Here is a 17,781-nt window from a genome sequence, read left to right as displayed (position 1 = left end):
AGCATCACAGCACAGTTGAAAAATATATTGCAAATAGAAATCCAATATGGACAGTGTTAAGAGATAGATGGGAGGGGTTGAATGGAGCTGAAGGGTGGGACTAATAACAACAAGATAAAAAATGTAAAATATACTGTGTCTGTAAAATGTATGGTTCAGAATTTTTGTGAAACAGCACAATAAAAAAATATATGGCAAATAGAAATCAAACTGGATGGACATCAGAAATAGATGGGAAAGGTTGAGCATATAGGAAGAACAGGACTAAAAATAAACAAAAGATAACCATTGTAACATAGATTGTGTCCGTAAAAGGTTTATAGCGTGTATAAGCTGGAAGTAAAAGCCTAAGTGTTGTTGTTCATTAGTTTACTCCAATTAGGGGAGGGGTGGTAGGGTTAGCGGAAAATAATAAAGGAGATATATTTTTAAAAGATATGTATATACATATATATATATATATATATATATATATATATATATATATATATATATATATATATATATATAAAATGTTTTGCTGCCAGACAAGGCTCTGATGATAGCCAGGTGTAGCAGTGGTAAGATGTTGGGACTGCTGCTGGGACAGCTTTATGTAGGTCCTAACAGTTTGTGAGCACCGTTTGTCACCGTTATAGTGAAATTAATGTATTCTTTAGTGTTGTGTTGTGTAGTGGCTTTGCTGGCATGCATTCCACTTATTATTGTTTTTGCCCCACCAAGATTTACATGCTAAAATGTCCACTGGGGGGTTCTAACAAATATGAGGGGCTAAAATATTATTCATAGAAATTCAGGAAAAGAGGAAGGAGCAGCAAACAGATGCAAAGAGGAGCCACATCTTGTGTCACTTCCGTAAATCTAGCCTACATGAATAGGGTTTGTTCACTGTTGAGTTTACCAGTCAAATACTCAAGCGTTCATGTGGATGTCAAACATATACCAACTGTTTGGTAAGATGTACACATACTAGGTTGTCATTGGCTAAACGTAGTAAGCTTTACCTTACATTGAGCCAGGTTAGCACATGCCCAGTTGAAGCTTGGGCATGCCTAAGTAAAGAGTTTGAGAGTAAGGTTTCAACACAAACACACATGCACACACGGGCGCTGAAACATGCATGCTCACACATGCACAAAGGAAAAAGTTTTACAACTACATATAGCCTTTAATAACATTTTAGTGTTCAGTCACCATCACATTTTTCTCAAAGATGATGATTTATTCACAAAAATGAATTAATAAAAAGACCAAACCTTGCACTTTACATCTCAGCATCTACACTGTTCTGTATAGTTTAAGACTGAATCTCTATCTAAAATTATTGGGATGATTACATTACCCTCCACTCAAATGGCAGGTGTTCTGGCCTATTGGCACTCATCGCTTCAACATTTGACATAGATTAGAAATAGCTAAAGTTTACGCACTGGAAAACATCCTCTTAAAGAGCAGGAAGTTGGTTATCGGGCAGTTGTGGCACAACCACACACATGTGTTTCATAGCACTGTAACTATGGTAACAAGCTACACACACAACGAATAGACATAGAAATAGGCAGAAGTGCTACAAACACACAGAGATGTTTCATAACACAGTAACTATGGTAACGAGCAACACACACATCCGCCTACTATCAGAGTGACAAAACATCCACAAGTGGTGCAGGTTACGAGCTGAAATTCGGTCCCAATTCACTCCATACGCCTTCCCCTTTCCCCTAACCCAGAACCCTTTGATGTTTGCAGACCTGTGAGTTCCATCACTACACTGCTTTTGACCCTTCAGATCTGCAAACACCCAAGGGTTGGGGCCAAGGGGAAGGGGTAGGGAGAGAATTGTGACCACAGACTCTCAATTCAGGGATAGATTTAGAATTTATATGGACAAAACTCCCACAGGTGAAGGTGCAAGTTACAAGCTGAAAACCTAGACTCTCAATTCAGGGATGACCCCTATCAGGGGATGGTGGTGATGACCTGATGCCCTTGTGACAGGGGGGGACACCAACGGAAAGACTCCCTGTATTGATCTGTTCTCTTTCCTAGGATAGACTTCCATTTCAGCGAGCAGAAACATTTCTCATTTGAAGATTGGCTTTGATACACTCTTAAAAATAAGGGTTCCAGTTAGAACCAAATAAGGTTCTTCAGAGCAATGCCATAGGGGAACCATTTGAGGTTCTCTGAAGAACCTTAAAAGGGATGGTTCTTTGAAGAACCACACACAATCATCACCTTATTTAATGGAAATAAGATGTTGAGCCTTATTTGCATATTTCCCAGAGTGCCTTTTGAGTTACCAGTACCACCCATGACTGTGCTTGCTAGTGACAAAGACATGGTTGGTGCATTCATAAATTTTCAGTCCTGTGGCCTTCACCAAATGAGATCCTAAGTGAGTGTGTTATCATTAAAATGTAATTCTTTAAGACAATACTGTAGATTATTTCATAAGGCCTTATTTTGTGGGCCTAGTTCAGCGTTTCCCAGAATCGGTCCTCAGGACCCCAAGGGGTGAACGTGGGGTTTTTGCCCTCACACTACAGAGCTGAGTCAAATCAAAGCTGGATGATTAGTTGATTATTTGAATCAGCTCTATAGTGCTAGGGCAAAGAACAACATGTGCAACCCTTTGAGAACCGAGTTTGGGAAACCGTGGCCAAGTTTTACCCTAATACAGTGGCGTGAAACTCATGGTTTACAGGCCATATCAGGTGTGCAAGTCACATTATGCTGGCTTGCAAAGTGATGTGTAATTCCAACTGGAAACCAATCAGAGTGGGGATATCAAACATTTGGAATTTTACACTGCATTAAAAATAACTGCCAGGGTTGGGAAGACTACCTAAATGAGACTACCTAAAGCATTTGAACTGGAACAACCATTCCAGTAATGGGTGAAATAAGTCCAAGTAACAGATTAGATCAGTTTAGTAAAATGTATCTTATTTATATTTGAGTAGCATAAGATTAATGACTCAGTCAATGTACATGCAAAAACATAGATATTGAAACAAACGATTCTAAAAATCAACATGCAATAGAGCATGCTGAGAAATATGATAATGACAGATAGGCGGGGTTTTGGTTCAACTCTGGTTATTAACACCAACACTGAGGTTATTCTACACCACTGAGTGTTAATTTAACTATTTAGAGTGTTAATTTAAATCCTTAATCAACACTCAAAATGTTACACTGAAAAATCAACATTAGGTAACCCTGGCCAATTTCCTGTGTGATATGAAAGGGACACGTCTGCAGGCTTTCATACATTTCAAGAACCTTATTTTTATATACTGAACTATATAAAATATGAACGCAAGATGTAAAGTATTGGTCCCATGTTTCATGATCTGAAATAAAAGATCCCAGAAATGTTTCATACTCACAAAAAGCGTATTTCTCTCAAATTTGGTGCACAAATTAGTTTACATCCCTGTTAGTGAGCATTTCTTCTTTGCCAAGATAATCCATCCACCTGTCAGGTGTGGCATATCAAGAAGCTTATTAAACAGCATGATCATTACACAGGTGCACCTTGTGCTGGGGACAATTAAAGGCCACTATAAAATGTGCAGTTTCACACAACACAATGGCACAGATATCTCAAGTTTTGAGGGAGCATGCTGACTGCGGGAATGTCCACCAGAGCTGTTGCCAGAGAATTCAATGTTAATTTCTCTACCATAAGCTGCCTCCAACATTCTTTTAAATAATTTGGCAGTTCGTCCAACCGACCTCATAACCACAGACCACGTCAGCACAGGACCTCCACATCTGGCTTCTTCACCTGCGGGATCATCTGAGACCAGCCACCCGGACAGCTGATGAAACTGAGGAGCATTTATGTCTGTAATAAAGCCTTTTTGTGGGGAATAGCTAATTCTGATTCTGGCTCCACGGTGGGTGGGCCTTGCTCCAAAGTGGGTGGGCCTATGCACTCCTGCCCAGTCATGTGAAATCCATAGACTAGGGCCTAATGAATTTATTTCAATTGACTGATTTACTTATATGAACTGTAACTCAGTAAAATCATGGAAATTGTTGCATGTTGCATTTATATTTTTGTTCAGTATACATAGTGAGGAAGTGTCGTGAACATTTTGTGTGGTTTAGAGCAAACAGGATATGGTGTTTTATATCAATGTCACCAACCATGTGTAATATATGGCTCTGGAAACCAACTGCCATATTTCTGAGAATTCATTCTTATTGCACTATATTATTGCACTATATATATATATATTTAAACATTTATCTAGGGACAAACTACAACACTGCTTCTCTTTGTAGCTCAATGACCACTCCTTCTATTGCAGGAATTCTCTAAATGCATCTCATCAGTTACCTTAATGAAATTATCAATTACTTTAACTTTAGTTCCCAAAAAGACTACAACAACAAGAAAACACAAGAGGTTCCTTATTTACTGTTTTGGGATGAATGAATCGGAGTCATTCTCTCCAATGTAATTAGACTGCCATAGCCTATCCCCCGGCAGCACTTCAGTGACAATGCATTACAAACAAGACATTGTTTTTTTGGGTGATTTGAAAAGTCATAGTCAATCGATCAATAATATAATATTACTCTTAGCAAAAAAATGTATCTTTAATTTACAATCTGTAGGAGCTATGTGAAAAATCACAGCGCAATTGGAAAATGTATGGCAATTAGAAATCAAAACTGGATGGTCTTCAAAGATGGATGGGAGGGGTTGAGGGTAGCTGAAGGGTGGGACTAAAGACAAATATATAAAAAAAGATAACTAATATAAAATACACTGTGTCCACAAAATGTATATAGTATGTATAAGCTGGACATAGAAGCCTAAGTCCATTAGGCTAAGTCCATTAGGCTAAGTCTAAGCCTAAGTCCATTAGTTTACTCCAATTAGGGGAGGGGTGGTAGGGTTAAGGGAAAATAATAGAGAAGGAAGATATTTAAAAATAAAAATATATATTTAAAAATATATATTTAAAATAATATGCACTACCGTTCAAAAGTTTGGGGTCACTTAGTAATGTCCTTGTTTTTGAAAGAAAAGCATTTTTTTGTCCATTAAAATAACATAAAATTCATCAGAAATACAGTGTAGACATTGTTAATGTTGTAAATGACTATTGTAGTGGAAATTACAGATTTTGTATGGAATATCTGCATAGGTGTACAGAGGCCCATTATCCGCAACCATCACTCCTGTGTTCCAATGGCACGTTGTGTTAGCTAATACAAGTTTATAATTTTAAAAGGCTAATTGATCATTAGAAAACCCTTTTGCAATTATGTTAGCACAGCTGAAAACTGTTGTCCTAATTAAAGAAGCAATAAAACTGGCCTTCTTTAGACTAGTTGTGTATCTGGAGCATCGGCATTTGTGGGTTCAATTACAGGCTCAAAATGCCCAGAAACAAAGTACTTTCTTCTGAAACTCGTCAGTCTATTCTTGTTCTGAGAAATGAAGGCTATTCCATGTGAGAAATTTCCAAGAAACTGAAGATCTCGTACAACGCTGTGTACTACTCCCTTCACAAAACAGCGCAAACTGGCTCTAACCAGAATAGAAAGAGGAGTGGAGGCCCCGGTGCGCAACTGAGCAAGAGGACAAGTACATTAGAGTGTCTAGTTTGAGAAACAGATGCCTCACAAGTCCTCAACTGGCAGCTTCATTAAATAGTACCCGCAAAACACCAGTCTCAACGTCAACAGTGAAGAGGCGACTCCGCGATGCTGGCCTTCTAGGCAGAGTTTTAAAGAAAAAGCCATATCTTAGACTGGCCAATAAAAATAAAAGATTAAGATGGGAAAATGAACACAGACACTGGACAGAGGAACTCTGCCTAGAAGGCCAGCATCCTGGAGTCGCCTCTTCACTGTTCATGTTGAGACTGGTGTTTTGCGTGTACTATTTAATGAACCTGCCCCCGCATATTGTTTGAGATGTGTCCGAATTGAATAGAATATAATAAAATAAAATAGAGAGGAATATAATAGAATAGAGGAGAGAAGAGAAGAATAGAATAGAGAAGAGTAGAGTAGAATAGAATAGAATACAGTAGAATATAGAATAGAGTAGAATACAGTAGAGTAGAATACAGTAGAATAGAGTAGAACAGAATTGAGTAGAATAGAATTGAGTAGAAAAGAATAGAGTAGAGTAGAATAGAATAGAGTAGAGTAGAGTAGAGTAGAATAGAGTAAAATTGTCACGTCCTGACCAGTAAAGGGGTTGTTTGTTATTGTAGTTTGGTCAGGGCGTGGCAGGGGGTGTTTGTTCCATGTGTAGCTGTATGTCTCACAGGACTGTTTTTTCGTCGTTGTTGTTTTGATTAAGTGTGTTGTTTTGTTTTCGTCTCAATAAACAAGAAGATGAGCATACACATTCCCGCTGCGCCTTGGTCCCATCTTTACGACGAATGTGACAAGAATAGAGTAGAGTAGAATACAGTAGAATTGAGTAGAATATAATAGTATAGAATAGAGTAGAATGGAGTAGAGTAGAATGTAATAGAATAGAATAAAGTAGAATAGAATAAAATAAAGTAGAATCGAACAGAACATAGTGGAATAGAATAGAATATAGTAGAAAATAATAGAACAGAATAGAGTAGAGTAGAATAGAGTAGAGTAGAGTAGAATAGAATAGAATACAGTAGAATAGATTAGAAGATAATAGAATAGAATAAAGTAGAATAGAATCTAGTGGAATAGAATAGAATATAGTAGAATAGAATAGAGTAGAATATAGTGGAATAGAGTACAATAGAATATAGTAGAATACAGTAGACTATAGATAGAGTAGAATAGAATAGAGTAGAATATTGAATAAAGTAGAATAGAGTAGAATAGCATATAGTAGAAGAGAATAGAATAGAGTAGAATAGAGTAGAATGGAATAGAATATAGAATAGAGTAGAATAGCATATAGTAGAGTAGAATAGAATAGAGTACAATAGAGTAGAGTATAATAGAATAGAATAGAGTATAATAGAATAGAGTAGCATAAAGTAGAATATAGAATAGAGTATAATAGAGTAGAGTATAATAGAATAGAATAGCGTATAATAGAGTTGAATAGAGTAAAATAGAATAGAGTATAATAGAATAGAGTAGAATAGAGTAGAATAAAATAGAGTAGAATAGTATAGAGTATAATAGAACAGAGTAGAATATAGTAGTGTAGAGTAAAATAGAGTAGAATAGAGTAGAGTAGAATAGAGTAGAATTGAATAGAATAGAGTAGAATAGAGTAGAAGATAATAGAATAGAGTAAAATAGAATAGAATATAATAAAGTAGAATAGAATATAGTGGAATAGAATAGAATATAGTAGAATAGAATAGAATAGAATAGAGTAGAATAGAGCGGAAGATAATATAATAGAGTAAAATAGAATAGAATATAGTGGAATAGAATAGAATATAATAGAATAGAGTAGAATAGACGTAGAATAGACTCGAGTAGAATAGATTAGAATAATATAGAACAGAATAGAACAGAATACAATAACTTTGTCTGTATATGTGTGTCTGGGAGAGTCTGCATTGTTCATTCTACCATGCAGGGGAACGTGGCAAACTCCAAACATTCAGGCACAGATACATATTATTGAGCAAACTCCTGACATGCGGGCACATAGCCAAGGTATTGAACAAACTCCAGACATGCGGGCACAGAGCCAAGGTATTGAACAAACTCCAGACATGCGGGCACATAGCCAAGGTATTGAACAAACTCCAGACATGCGGGCACAGAGCCAAGGTATTGAACAAACTCCAGACATGCGGGCACAGAGCCAAGGTATTGAACAAACACCAGACATTTGGGCACAGAGCCAAAGTATTGAACAAACTCCAGGCATGCAAGCACATAGCCAAGGTATTGAATCAGATTAATAGCAAGGCGGCACAGCATTCATACAGTACATATACAGAAGGTTTGTCTAAAATTGCATCCTATACCCTATATAGTGGACTATGTTTGGTCAGAGCTCTGGCCAAATGTAAAGTAGTGCACTATATAAGCTAGGGCATAGGGTGCCATTTCGTACACATCCAAAGTATCAGTACCCCAATAGAACCCAATTGAATGAGATCTACCTTGCAGTTTTTGCATCACGTTGGCAATGTCCTTGGAGTTTCTTCCGGACTTCCATGGTGAGGCCATGTCGTTTCTCTGCTACTGGACTGGACCACAGTAGGTAATACACTGATGCAGATGAGACAACACGTTACTTTTCTGAGAAGGGCAACCCTCATGCCCCTCCTCTCTCTGACTGTGTATCGCTCTGTCTCTCTGTCTGTCTATTTGTCTCTCTCTCTCTCTCTCTCTCTCTCTCTCTCTCTCTCTCTTGTCTTATCTGTCCCTCTGTCTCTATGTATGTCTCTTTGTGTCTCCGTCTATCTCTCCCTCTGTCTGTCTCTCTCTCTGTCTCTCTTAGTCTCCGTCTTTCTCTCACTCTCTGTCTCTCTCTCTCCCTTTCTCTCTCTCTCTCTCTCTCTCTCTCTCTCTCTCTCTCTCTCTCTCTCTCTCAAGCAGCAGAGGGGTCCACTCAAATCTCAGGTTTCAGATAGGGGGATGAGCAGTTTTGCTACCCAGTGACAGACGTCCTTCCATTCAATGTCTAGAGAGGAGAGAGAAGACAGGTGTGCCAGTCAGTGTGTTTTTCTTTAAAAGTGACAGCAACAGCGCCTTCTGAAAGTATTCACACCCCTTGACGTTTTTCCACATTTGGTTGTGTTACGGCCTGAAATTAAAATTGTGTGTCACTGTCCTATACATAATAACCCACAATGTCAAAGTGGAATTATGTTTTTGGAAATTTGTACAAATGAATTAAAAATTAAAAGCTGAAAAGTCAATAAGTATTCAACCCCTTTGTTATGACAAGCCTAAATAAGTTCTGGAGTAAAAATGTGCATAACAAGTCACATAACACGCTTCATGGACTCAATCTGTGTGCCTTAATAGTGCTTAACATGATTTGTGAATGACTACTTCATATCAGTACCCCACAATTATCTCTAAGGTCCCTCAGTCGAGCACTGAATTTCAAACACACATTCAACCACAAATACCGTGGAGGTTTTCCAATGCCTCGCTAAGAAGGGCACCTATTGGTAGATTGATAAAATAAAAAAGCAGACATTGAATATCCCTTACAGAGTTGAATGGCTGTGATAGGAGAAAACTGAGGATGGACAACATTGTAGTTACTCCACAATACCAACCTAAATGACAGAGTGAAAAGAAGGAAGCCTGTATAGAATAAAAATATTCAACAAAAATGCATCATGTTTGCAACAAGGCACTACAGTAGAACTGCAACAAATATGGCAAAGAAATGAACTTTATGTCCTGAATACAAAGTGTAATGTTTGGGGAAAATCCAACACAAAACATAACTGAGTACCACTCTTCATATTTTCAAGCATGGTGGTGGCTGCAACATGTTATGGGTATGCTTGTCATTGGCAAGGACTATAGAGCTAAGCACAGGCAAAATCCTACATGAAAATCTGGTTCATTCTGCTTTCCAACAAAGATTGGAAGACAAATTTACCTTTCGGCAGGACAATAACCTAAAACACAAAACCAAATATACACTGGAGTTACTTACCAAGATGACATTGAATGTTCCTGAGTGGCCTAGTTACAGTTTAGACCTAAATCGGCTTGAAAATCTATGGCAAGACTTGAAAATGGCTGTCTAGAAATGATCAACTACCAACTTGACAGAGCTTGAAGAATTTTAAAAAGAATAATGGGCAAATGTTGCACAATTCAGGTGTGCAAAGACTTCCCCAGAAAGACTCACAGCTGTAATCACTGTCAAGGGCGACTCTACTAAGTATGACTCAGGGGTGTGAATACTTATTGCTTTATCTTGACCAGGTCGCAGTTGTAAATGAGAACTTGTTCTCAACTGGCCTACCTGGTTAAATATAAAGGTGAAAATAAAAATAAATAAAAACGTATGTAAATTTGATATTTCATTTTCAATAAATTTGCTAAACATTTCTAAAAACATGTTTTCACTTTGTCATTATGGGTGAGAAAATAAATCAGTAAAAATGTAATCTATTTTGAATTCAGGAGGTAATACAACTAAATGGGTATAAGTCATGGGGTATGAATACTTTCTGAAGGCGCTGTCAAGCATGTACTATTAGATGAATATCAAATAAACAAATTCACAATACATAGCTCATAAGCCTTTATACATGTGCTTAAAATGCATTATTACCAAAAATCCCTAGTGCATACAGTATAAATGAAATAGGAGTGAAATCATGCCATCAGAAAATACTACGAAAAAGGTACATGAAGTCTACTGTAAGCCTACAGTGCATCATCTGAATAAACTGTCAAAAATTGTTAATTTTGAGACGCACTTCAAACAACAAAGACTTTGCATAGTCACTCACTTCAATGTAGGCTCTATTAGGAGTTCTTGTCTCGCGCTTTTGCATCCATTAGATATAGGCTATACGAGAAATATGACTTCCCTCATTTGGTGAAATAACAAAATAAAAAAATGAACATAGTCTACGTAGTTGTAGTACTAGTAACACATTAGTAAAACAAATTGATACAAATTGATGTATCTAGTAAAATAAATGTAACTAAGAAACGTTGTTCTAAATACAGTGTTCAACCGTTTCTTACCACTTGACTGTGAATTCTGCAGCCAATCCTGCAGCCTCAACTTTAGGCAGGAAGTGTATGTTTTACTATGTTGCCAATGGTAACAATTAAACATTGTAGCGGTTTCCTAGGTGTTGTAGCAATAGTTTTGAGTGTGCAACATTGTAGCAATATTAGATACACTTTCAGTTCCTTGAAGTTTCTTGTTATAAAAAAAGTGTTAATATGATCCTCGCGCTAAAGTTACGCTATACGCGCCATGTCGAATTGGAACATTCCTTCCCACTGGGCACAGACATCAATTCAATTTATAGCCCTCGTTGGTTGAACGTAATTGAATTGAAATTACGTCGAAACAACTTTGACTCAACCAATGTGTTGCCGAGTGGGTTTCCTTTACAGTTTATTGACGTTCTATTGGTGTCCAGTGATGATGCTTTTGAATGTGTCAGTGTGTGGATGTCACAAAAATAGGGTGTTTTACCCCTTAAAAAAGGAATAAACAATTATAGAAATACCTTTAAAAAATAAATACAATAAAAACCCTCTGCTGAAAAAAGTTTGAAACATGTTATTACTTCATTCAACCATTGACATGTCCACATTAGCATGTGTACATTGACATGTCTACATTAGCATGTGTACATTGACATGTCTACATTAGCATGTGTACATTGACATGTCTACATTAGCATGTGTACATTAGCATGTCTACATTAGCATGTGTACATTAGCATGTGTACATTGACATGTCTACATTAGCATGTGTACATTAGCATGTGTACATTAGCATGTGTACATTAGCATGTGTATATTGACATGTGTACATTTTCTTATGCACATTCTTTTGCAACAAATATGTTAGTCATGTACTGTTTGTATCATCTTATATTATCAGCTTTAGCTTTCTTTCCCACAATCACATGTTTCATGAGCATATGTTTTTTTTAATGTAAATCTGTTTATCATTGGACTTCACTGCCATCTTCTGGTTCCTTGAAGTAATGTATAGTTTGTTTGCCTTACTGTATGGGTCTACAGCAGGTCTGTCAAATAAAAACAAATCAAATGTTATTTGTCACATGCGCCGAATACAACAGGTAGTAGACCTTGTAGTGAAATGCTTATTTACAAGCCCCTAACCAACAATGCAGTTTTATGGAAAAAAATAAGAAATACAATTTAGAAATATAACTAATAAATAAGGAGCAACAATAAAATAACAGTAGTGTGGCTATATACAGGGCGTTCCTGTACAGAGTCAGTGTACGTGGGCACAGTACTAACTACACAGTGTGTCTTAGTAGGCCAAGTACTTAGCTACAATATACTTTTATTCAGCAATGTCTATTTGACATCTAGATTTTAGGCAACCACTTCATATCAGCAATTCAGTGACAGCGCCCATAGATTATTGCAGCCTACATGGGAACCACTTGAGCAAGGGAGGGCTTAGAGTTTAGGGAAGTGGGAGTAGCACAACAATTGAAGTAAATCCCAGCACACTGTATACTTGATTGTGTGCACTGCATACTTTTTTTGGACAGTGAGTTTTCTTGGTGGGTTTACCTATCATAACCTTATTGAAACACTTGCAAGACACTTGGAAACAAATAGGTTATTGTGTGCAACAGAGTGTTGTGTTTATATTTATGTACACTCTACCCCCCTAGTCCCTATCCCGATACATTACAATATACCTTTGCAGCACTTTATAGAACATCAAAAAGGCTCTTGATCTAAAAATCACATAGTTGCCGTACAAGTAAATCACCATATTTGAATAATGGAGCCAAGAGGCCATTGTTCACAAGAGGAAATTATGTCAGAAGAAGCGACCTTGTTTCCCAGAGTTCTGTCCCACACAGATAAGCAAAGCGCCAGCAATTTTCTTTTAACTAGAGAGAGGGGCAGGAAGCATGAAAGCAAAGTTTCCACTATTGCAAGCAAAACAGACAGAGAATAAAATTGAAAAAGATCAGTTCAGTAGGTTCAAATAATTGTATTTTCTGTATTATAATGCCGTTCAATGAGACAAATCAATTTCTGTATATACTACAATCATTTAACATTGGCAAGAATTTTAAGCCTGCCTTATTAGTACATGTATATTTTTTTCATTAAGGAAATGCTACCTGCATTAGTATTCTGTATAGGATGCATTTTACAGTACAACCTTATGTTATTTTGGTCTTATAATACATACTTGTATATAATACATCAGTCTGGAATCGTTAGTCAGGTGAAATGTTAATGCTGAAACTTACTGTCTGAATTTAACCGACAAGTGATATAAGACAATCTTTGATTAGTCAATTTAGTACTCAGTTTCTCATTACAATTGTGGACTATGGAAGCAATCATTTGCAATTTATCAAGGAGATACTAACATTTTGAATCTGATAATTCAGTTATACAACAAGTGAGTTCCTTGCCTCTCCTTTTTGATCAACCCCAGCAGGCAAAACTGGTTGCAATGATGTCATTTTAACCAGTTTGGACCACTATCCCAGCACACATCCTTTGGTGTCAATTCTCTTCAAATCGGTTGACTTTAAATTTGTGTGACAGGCGGCATGTCTATGTCTAGACTATTTGTGCTACATTAGGGAAAGTCTTGAAAAGTTGTCTAATATCTTCCATCTTTTCCTCCAGGTAACCTAGTCCTAGCCTTCTGTCTGTCCATGCTGGTGTGCGTACTGATTGGAGCTCTGATCTACATCCTCCTTACATGACTGTTGAGAAGCAGAGCCTCCGCCAATATTACCAGGCACCCCAAACAGCAGCACCGCTCAGCCACCTCCCAGCACTCACACAGCACAGTGTTCGACAACAGCCTCGGAGGAGGAGGTATTCTAAGTAAGCCTCTATAGACAGCCATCGGTGGAGCCGGTTAAGCCATTGAGGAAGAAACCCAGCTCTGGAGCATCCACATTCTGACCAGTGCCCAAGGGCAGCAGGGGTGATAGGGTGGGCATAGGGTGATACTAACAACCAGGATACCTTGCCCCTTCATGACACTACTGCCCCCAATTCATCAGCAGCAGATACTGCCTCCCTCATGCCAATTCAACCCCAACGGAAATCTTTCTGGTTGGGTAACAGCAGTCTTAAAGGAATCCTGACCACACAGACTCCTCCTCCCACATATGACAGTGTCATCCCCACCTTTCAAGAGGAATGCACCTTATGATGTCACATATGCCGCCTGGGAATAAATACAGTGCCAGTCAAAAGTTTGGACACACCTACTCATTCAAGGGCTTTTCTTTATTTTTACTATTTATTTACTACATTGTAGAAAAATAGTGAAGACATCAAAACTATGAAATAACACATATGGAATCCTGTAGTAACCAAAAAAGTGTTAAACAAATAAAAAATATATAAAATATTTATTCAAAGTAGTCACCCTTTCCCTTGATGAAAGCTTTGCAAACTCTTGTCATCAAGGCGAATGGTGACTACTTTGAAGAATCTCAAATATAAAATATATTTTGATTTGTTTAACACTTTTTCGGTTACTACATGATTCCATATGTGTTATTTCATAGTTTTGATGTCTTCACTATTATTCTACAATGTAGAAAATAGTAAAAAATAAAGAAAAACCCTTGAATGAGTAGGTGTGTCCAAACTTTTGACTGGTACTGTAGGTTAAGTGATTATTACAGTAGGGTTTACTGCTGGCAGTCTTTGGAAGAGACAGGGGCCCTGTGTTTATAGAGAACGATTCCATTTTGGGTAAGGTGCCCTTTGGCCTTTTAGCCCTCGTTTGGTCCAAAACCCATCCTGCCTTCTTTTCAGTCTACTAACTAAGAGAACTTCAAAAGATGGATTTAAATAAATAAATTGTGCTCTGATTGACCATACTATAGGCCATGTTTTTTTTTATGAACTGTTTTCCAATGGAATCTATGTGCAATAAGATGAAGGGGGATTGTCTCTTATGGCCCATATTTCTGTGATTTGTTAAAGTTCTTAATAAAGTTTTAATTGTGATCCAGTCTAATCTTGTTTGCCTACAACTCCATTCTATACATCTGATAGTTTCTGTGATATATCAGTGGTGCAGAGGGATGAGTTTCTGGGATATATCAGCAGTGCAGAGGGATGGGTTACTGTGATATATCAGCAGTGCAGAAGGATATGTTTCTGTGATATATCAGTAGTGCAGAGGGATGAGTTTATGTGATATATCAGTAGTGCAGAGGGATGAGTTTCTGTGATAAATCAGCAGTGCAGAGGGATGGGTTTCTGTGATATATCAGTAGTGCAGAAGGATGAGTTTATGTGATATATCAGTAGTGCAGAGGGATGGGTTTCTGTGATATATCAGCAGTGCAGAGGGATGGGTTACTGTGATATATCAGTAGTGCAGAGGGATGGGTTTCTGTGATATATCAGCAGTGCAGAGGGATGGGTTTCTGTGATATATCAGCAGTGCAGAGGGATGGGTTTCTGTGATATATCAGCAGTGCAGAGGGATGGGTTACTGTGATATATCAGTAGTGCAGAGGGATGGGTTTCTGTGATATATCAGCAGTGCAGAGGGATGGGTTTCTGTGATATATCAGCAGTGCAGAGGGATGGGTTACTGTGATATATCAGTAGTGCAGAGGGATGGGTTTCTGTGATATATCAGCAGTGCAGAGGGATGGGTTTCTGTGATATATCAGCAGTGCAGAGGGATGGGTTTCTGTGATATATCAGCAGTGCAGAGGGATGGGTTTCTGTGATATATCAGCAGTGCAGAGGGATGGGTTTCTGTGATATATCAGCAGTGCAGAGGGATGGGTTTCTGTGATATATCAGCAGTGCAGAGGGATGGGTTACTGTGATATATCAGTAGTGCAGAGGGATGGGTTTCTGTGATATATCAGCAGTGCAGAGGGATGGGTTTCTGTGATATATCAGTAGTGCAGAGGGATGGGTTTCTGTGATATATCAGCAGTGCAGAGGGATGGGTTTCTGTGATATATCAGCAGTGCAGAGGGATGGGTTTCTGTGATATATCAGCAGTGCAGAGGGATGGGTTTCTGTGATATATCAGCAGTGCAGAGGGATGAGTTTCTGTGATATATCAGCAGTGCAGAGGGATGGGTTTCTGTGATATATCAGCAGTGCAGAGGGATGGGTTACTGTGATATATCAGCAGTGCAGAGGGATGGGTTTCTGTGATATATCAGCAGTGCAGAGGGATGGGTTTCTGTGATATATCAGCAGTGCAGAGGGATGGGTTACTGTGATATATCAGCAGTGCAGAGGGATGGGTTTCTGTGATATATCAGCAGTGCAGAGGGATGGGTTTCTGTGATATATCAGCAGTGCAGAGGGATGGGTTTCTGTGATATATCAGCAGTGCAGAGGGATGGGTTACTGTGATATATCAGTAGTGCAGAGGGATGGGTTTCTGTGATATATCAGCAGTGCAGAGGGATGAGTTTCTGTGATATATCAGCAGTGCAGAGGGATGGGTTTCTGTGATATATCAGTAGTGCAGAGGGATGAGTTTCTGTGATATATCAGCAGTGCAGAGGGATGGGTTACTGTGATATATCAGTAGTGCAGAGGGATGAGTTTCTGTGATATATCAGCAGTGCAGAGGGATGGGTTACTGTGATATATCAGTAGTGCAGAGGGATGAGTTTCTGTGATATATCAGTAGTGCAGAGGGATGAGTTTCTGTGATATATCAGCAGTGCAGAGGGATGGGTTACTGTGATATATCAGTAGTGCAGAGGGATGAGTTTCTGTGATATATCAGCAGTGCAGAGGGATGGGTTACTGTGATATATCAGTAGTGCAGAGGGATGAGTTTCTGTGATATATCAGCAGTGCAGAGGGATGGGTTTCTGTGATATATCAGCAGTGCAGAGGGATGGGTTTCTGTGATATATCAGCAGTGCAGAGGGATGGGTTTCTGTGATATATCAGCAGTGCAGAGGGATGGGTTACTGTGATATATCAGTAGTGTAGAGGGATGAGTTTCTGTGATATATCAGCAGTGCAGAGGGATGGGTTTCTGTGATATATCAGTAGTGAAGAGGTATGAGTTTCTGTGATATATCAGCAGTGCAGATGGATGGGTTACTGTGATATATCAGCAGTGCAGAGGGATGGGTTTCTGGGATATATCAGTAGTGAAGAGGTATGAGTTTCTGTGATATATCAGCAGTGCAGAGGGATGGGTTTCTGTGATATATCAGTAGTGCAGAGGTATGGGTTACTGTGATATATCAGCAGTGCAGAGGTATGCGTTTCCATGAAAGCAACATCAGTAAAGTGTGATCAAACATATCTTTTAGTGGGGTGCAGTGTCGGAAAAAGTAGGTTTAAAAAAGATAGAACCTGAACACTCATAAGCTCTTCCACATACATTTACTAATAAACACACGTCTCGATCCTGCAAGGCTCTTCGTCAGGTCGTAAAAGCTACAATACTTTCAAAAACACATGTATGTCTTTGTTGCAAAATTATTTCCAATTATTGCTGGAAAAATATCTTAATCTGTTGACTCACTGAGATCAACATTGATATTTGATATTTGTATTTCTAATCAACTGATTTTTCTCTGAAAATTGCATGTTTTTGTTTGCGTACCAGGTCATCATTATTGTATTCACACTGGGGATCTTAGAGAATCGCTACATCCTTCATACTGATGTGTTTCCTGAGATCTTAAAATCTCTATGGGATCGGTCCCCCCCCCCCGCATGACGGTTGAGCTAACGTAGGCTAATGTGATTAGCATGAGGTTGTAAGTAACAAAATAAATTCCCAGGACATAGACATATCTGATATGGGCAGAAAGCTTAAATTCTTGCTAATCTATCTGCACTGTCCAATTTACAGTAGCTATTACAGTAAAATAATACCATGAGGAGAGTGCACAATTATGAACTTGAAAATGTATTAATAAACTAATTAGGCACATTTGGGCAGTCTTGATGCAACATTTTCAACAGATATGCAATGGTTCATTGGATCAGTCTAAAGCGTTGCACATACACTGCTACCATCTAGTGTCCAAAATCTAAATTGCGCTTGGGTTGGAATAATACATTATGGCCTTTCTCTTGCATTTCAAAGATGGTGGTACAAAAAAAACGCATGTTTTTTTCTTT

General features: G+C 38.2%; 1 pseudogene; it reads left to right on the top strand.

The window, feature by feature from the left end:
• Positions 1-12,672: 12,672 nt before the first annotated feature.
• LOC106611310 (myc target protein 1 homolog) lies at positions 12,673-13,846 on the top strand (annotated as a pseudogene).
• Positions 13,847-17,781: the final 3,935 nt, after the last annotated feature.

This window comes from Salmo salar, chromosome ssa09 (genome assembly GCF_905237065.1).
Source record: "Salmo salar chromosome ssa09, Ssal_v3.1, whole genome shotgun sequence".
NCBI classification, from domain to species: domain Eukaryota; kingdom Metazoa; phylum Chordata; class Actinopteri; order Salmoniformes; family Salmonidae; genus Salmo; species Salmo salar.
Note: the sequence above shows the minus strand (reverse complement) of the source record. Positions and strands in the feature narration are given on the sequence as shown.